Here is a 5,707-nt window from a genome sequence, read left to right as displayed (position 1 = left end):
CCAGAGCCACTCTCTCACTCCCCTCATTCACCAGACAGGGGAGAAAATGTATAACAAAATGCTTGTAGGTCGAGATAAGGACAGGCAGACATCACTCACTAATTACCGTCACGAGCAAAACAGACTGAACTTAGAGAGAAAATTAATCTGATTTATTACTAGGCAAAACAGAGTAGAGGAATGAGAAAATAAAATCAACTCTTAAAACACCTCCCCCCACCCCTCCCATCTTCCCGGGCTCAACTTCACTCCCGGCTTCAACGTTCCCCCACCTCAGTGGCACAGGGGGACGGGGAATGGGGGTTACGGTCAGTTCATCTCATGGTGTTTCTGCCGCTTCTTCATCCTCAGGGGGAGGACTCCTCTCATCGTTCCCCTGCTCCAGCATGGAGTCCCTCTCACGGGGTGCAGACCTTCAGGAGCAAACTGCTCCAGCGTGGGGTCCCCCACAAGGTCACAAGTCCTGCCAGCAAACCTGCCCTGGCGCGGGCTCCCCTCTTCACAGGTCCACCAGTCCGGCCAGGAACTTGCTCCAGCGTGGGCTTCCCACGGGCCACAGCCTCCTTCAGCTGCCTCCACCTGCTCCAGCGTGGGGTCCTCCACAGGCTGCAGGTGGAATCTCTACACACCCTCATCCTCCCTCCATGGGCTGCAGGGGGACAGCCTGCTTCACCATGGTCTTCGCCATGGGCTGCAGGGGGATCTCTGCTCCGGCGCCTGGAGCACCTCCTCCCCCTCCATCTGCACTAACCTTGGTGTCTGCAGAGTTTCTTACATCTTCTCACTCCTCTCTCTGGCTGCAAAAGCTCTCTCTCTCTAAGTGTTTTTCTTCTTCTTAACTATGTTATCACAGAGGCGCTGATTGGCTTGGCCTTGGCCAGGGGCGGGCCCATCTTAGAGCCGGCTGGCATTGGCTCTGTCAGACACAGGGGGAGCTTCCAGCAGCTTCTCACAGAAGCCGCCCCTGTAGCCCCCCGGTACCAAAACCTTGCCACGCAAACCCAACACAGGCCAGAAGCAGGAGTAGAGACAAAGCTACCTACAGTATTCATCTAGAATCCTTCAAGAAAGTTCCATGAGTAAGCAAGCAGACAGGATTGGACACACAATGGGACCAGGAGTTTAAATGGAGCTGCTGGGGCAATGGACAGCAGGAAGGTACGTGGAGGGCCCAATGCGGCTGCTCAGGGAAATTAAGGCTTTTTGGTGCCCTCAGGGCATGGACACTTGGGTTACAACAGTAGACAAATCTTTATATGAAACTGTGACACAAACCTAAAGCAAGCCAGCAAAAATATGCTTCTAAAAATTTGTCTCTCTCCAGAAAGGGCAAGATGTTCTGCTCCTAAGTTTGATGAAAGATTCACAGTTTAGAAAAACTTAACACAAAAAAAAAATGGTCAATTTGAAAATTGTAGGCACAGCTAAAACCACATTATTTTTAGGCTATTCACCACATTCCCAAGTCAATCAGCACATAAATGTCATGGAGCAGCAGACAGGGACCATATGCATTTAGTCCGAGCTTATAGTGTTTAGTACTTTTTTCCTTTCATAAAACTAAAATCAAGTACAGCTTAATGAAATAGTCATTTGATGAAACTTGACAATGATTTCTATTATTTGGATCTAAAATGAAGTTTTTCTCATGCTTATGAACAGGCATTACAGTTTCTTACGATGACAGAACAATGGGCTACACCTTCATTATCACTATTTTTAGATGCACGGTAAGTTAATTTATTGTTAAATAAAACTTGAATGCTATCTCATGATATAGCTATCAGTTTTAAGAGTTGCTTGAATTTTAATGAGAGTCTCCTTCTCCTTCGAAGAAAAAAATATCACAACATGTATTTCATGCAAATGGAGACTGTCATTTAAGCTCCTGCTGGCAGGTGATCGCAGTACTTTCAAAGACAGACATCTAAATCAAAGGAGCAAGGAGAGGGAGAAGAATAATCTCCTAGCCATTATTGCTATATAATATTGATATAAAATTATTGAAGGCATAACTCAGAAGAGCTAAACTAAAGGATACATACTCCCTTCAAGAGTGCATTGTGTAAGAAGCAAATCTGAAGACACTTGATTAAGAATAGCAGGTTTTACTTCCATTTGTAGCTCCTGAAAAGGATTATATGAACCAGGACAGATGATCTGAGGACATGAATAGAGATCTATGCAGCTGGAGCCCAACCATCATGTAAAATATCCCTGAAATATTTACTTTAGGTTGGCTGGAAGGAACTATGTTTCACCTTGCTGAAGTGGATCATAGTTTGTCAGCAGGTGACTACACCATCTGGAACATCATACTGTAACCAGATTTAATAGCAATGTGTAGACTCTTGATTGAACTTATGACTACAAGGCAAAAGACAAAGAGGTCACAAAAATCTCCTCTCAAAATACCTGAACAGAAGTAGCGAGGAATTTGTTTTTGTTGGCAAATATCTACACTTTGAAACTTTAGCTTTGATGAAAACGTTCACAGATTCTAGAATAGAATTTCTGGTCACAATAAGTAAGTGAACAAAATTAGCCAATATTCAGGAGACACAAGTCCAGATTCAGGTTCTGTTTTCAGGCAAGGACATAATGCCAGACTCCAATGTCAAACAAGATCACCCAAATTACAGGGGAGCAGGGAATCAACTGGGGTCTACTACATCTTGTGTGAAATCATTCTCTCCAACACACTACAAAGTCCTCCTCTCAATTGTAGTTTGAGAAATTGTCATTTCTATGTTTACTTAACTATCAGTTACTCAGGGGTCTCTCTTTGTGAAAAAAAAAAAAAATTAAAATTGAAAAGATTTTCAGTCTCTTTGGCATGAAAATAAATCAAATGCCAAAACACCCACTAATTTTCAAAATGAAAACCACTGTTTATCAACAAGTTGTGTTACAGGAGAAAGTCTGTTGCTTTTGGTCAAGCCAGAGAGGTGTAAGAGCTTCTCCCCTGCCAGAGGATGGGCTGCCTGGGCTCAGGGCTAGCCTAGAGACAGCACAGCCGAAGGCAGCCCCCTTCCCTGGGTGATGTTGGGGAGCAGCTTCCAGACTGCTTTGCTGAGAGGTGGCAGTCGAGACCGGTCCCCTTCCTGTGGGAGATGCTTTGAAGCTGAAGCTCTAAGTGCCTGGACCCTGCCTGAGCTACTGCTCCAGCTTAGGTATCTTCTTTTCCAAGTTCATTTTTAGGCACCGAATTTGTGAAAAACTGCCGTCCCTTTGCCTGAATTTAAGACCCTCTAGAAATTGACTATGGACAAAGTCCTAAGATAGATTTTTCACTTCCAAAGTGATTCTACCAAACAGGCATTTATATAATTCTGAGGTGATTTTGCATATCTCTTCCGCTGTCAGAATATTGATATGGTGGTGGTGGTGGAGGGGGGTGGTGGTGGGGGGAAGGCATTGCTGTTTTGTTTGTTAATTTAATGAATTAATAAATTAATTTAATAGCATTTTTTCTAATGAACTGTCACAGCTGATGTAATTTCAAACAAAGTTGTGATACTCAACATGATTATTGTTTTGGAGACAAAGTAAATCAGGTTGTAGAAGCTGTTCCCTACAGCACATTAAGGAGATATCTCCTGCCCTGTAGTCATCCAGCACTGGTGTGTTTCTAGGAGCACTCACAAATCCAGATGTGGCTGTTTCCAGAGGAAACAGTGATGGACCTTTTGTGCTGTTTCTAAGCCATCCACAGGCAGTGACTTTAACTATTCTCACCTGAGGTGAGATAGGAACATTTCCTTCAAAAAAACAATATGTAGGGTTCCCCCCCCGCCCCCTGCCCTTGGAATAGGTCTGGCCACACAAATTCCATCTTGATTAAATAAAGAAGCCACATATACCAAAAATCTAGGGGAAAAGTATAAAACCCATAATGCTATTGGATTTTACACTTTCTAACAGCCAATCACAGCAAAAAACCCACTACAGAATTAGCTATGTATGCATTACAGCAGTTTAGCACTTCAGCCAGTTATGTATGTGATCCCTTGTGCTTGTAGATGGATATAATGATCCCTTTGACAGGACCAGAATACAATTATTTCAAATATTGTAAATATATTGTGGCCCTCTCACCTCTGACAGCTGAGATGGTGGTGGTCAAGATACCTGCCATGCAGAAGCTTTCAGAGTGGAATTGGCATTGATTTGAATTCTCTTACCTCCTGGTGGTTTTCTTTATTCCCTTGATTACTATGCTATTGTGCTCTCATATCTAAGGGAAAAAAAAAAAATTCTGTCTCTTAGGAATTCTGTGCAAATCTCAAGCATTTTGCCAGGACAGGGATATAACTTTCTACCCAGCTTTACATTTACCCCTTTCAGGTTTTTTTTTCCCCAACTTGTTTTGAAACCGGCATGTTTTGCTTAAAGCACTGATATGGCCTTGCCAGACATGATGATTATTTGCCCTCTTTCGTTGCCATTTGCTGCACCTCGTTGAATTTTGTGCTTCTACTGAATGCCTGGCTTAGAGCCCAAAGACCCACTGTTATCCCTCCGCTGAGTGGAACAGAGTTAACTACTAGTCCTGCAGAATAACAGGAATCCCACAGAATTTCTTACAATAAGAAATCATAATAATTTTACCATCTGCGGAAGTTTTTTGAGCCACAGCAGTCCAAATGCAAGATTTCTGATGTAAGTCCACCAGGTATTCACAGTTTTTATTTAATTAAAAACTATAGAAGCTTTTACTCCACTGGCTCTGAGCATGAGAAAAGCTAAATTACCCATGCTTTCAAAACATAGAAAGATCAAATTAATTTCAGGTTGCCATGGAAGCAGATTGTTGTGCCAATAGCAGATCTCTGTAGTTGCAGATAATTAACCTTAATTACCCTGGCGTGCTATTACCGAAAATATTTGGTTACCTATGATGCTTGCAGTGCATAAGATTGACAATTACACTCACTTTGGGCTGTGTGGTTTGATAGCAAAACATATTTCACTAGTAGAGTTGACACAGAAATTTGATTGTGTAGCGTGACAGAATTTTAGCAGCCGTGTCTGTCTAAGAGTCCATTTTCTAATATCCCTGCATCTGAACAAACTGAGCTCTGCATGCTGAGGCAAAATATTCAGAAAAAAAAGTGGTAATTTCCTTTAATAATTGTGAGATATTTTGCCAACAAATATACAGTACTCATCAACTAATTCTCCTTCTTTACTAGCCTGGCAGAATGAAGAGGTAAACAAATTTTCCAAGTTTGAAATACGAACGTGAAAAGCCCGACAATCAACCCCCTTTTTTCTTCAATGTGAAAAAAAAATATTTACATTTAAATGATAGTGGGATAGTGACAGAAGAACAACAGAAGCCACAAAGCTCCCAGCTAACGCCAACAGCTTGCGTACTGCCATTCTGAAGATCTCATTCTTTTCTGTTCCTGTTTTCCTCCTTTGCGTAATACTGCATTTCAAAGGTTGGCATGTCAGTCTTAACCCCAAATTTTTATGGCTTATGCAGAATTGTAATAAAACTTTTATGTGAAATAAAGAGGCTTGTGAGAATAGAGGTAAAGCTACTTTTTTAGTGCTTAATTTCCTTCTTTTTCTTGGGATGGGGAGGATCCAGTCATAGAAAGAAAGAGCTTGGGATTTAGATCACATTGCTGATACTGACTTCACACAAAAGATGGATCACCTACTGACGTTAGTGTGGTGTTTTAGGTGCTTGGACTCT

General features: G+C 42.1%; 1 long non-coding RNA gene across 1 annotated transcript; it reads left to right on the top strand.

The window, feature by feature from the left end:
* The first annotated feature begins 1,027 nt into the window (after positions 1-1,027).
* Positions 1,028-5,318, top strand: LOC129201752 (uncharacterized). The gene is made up of 3 exons (XR_008575481.1): positions 1,028-1,158; positions 1,663-1,730; positions 5,196-5,318. It is a non-coding gene; the product is annotated as an uncharacterized LOC129201752 (long non-coding RNA).
* The last annotated feature ends 389 nt before the right edge of the window (positions 5,319-5,707 follow it).

The sequence above is a fragment of the Grus americana genome, chromosome 1 (assembly GCF_028858705.1).
Source record: "Grus americana isolate bGruAme1 chromosome 1, bGruAme1.mat, whole genome shotgun sequence".
Lineage (NCBI taxonomy): Eukaryota > Metazoa > Chordata > Aves > Gruiformes > Gruidae > Grus > Grus americana.
Note: the sequence above shows the minus strand (reverse complement) of the source record. Positions and strands in the feature narration are given on the sequence as shown.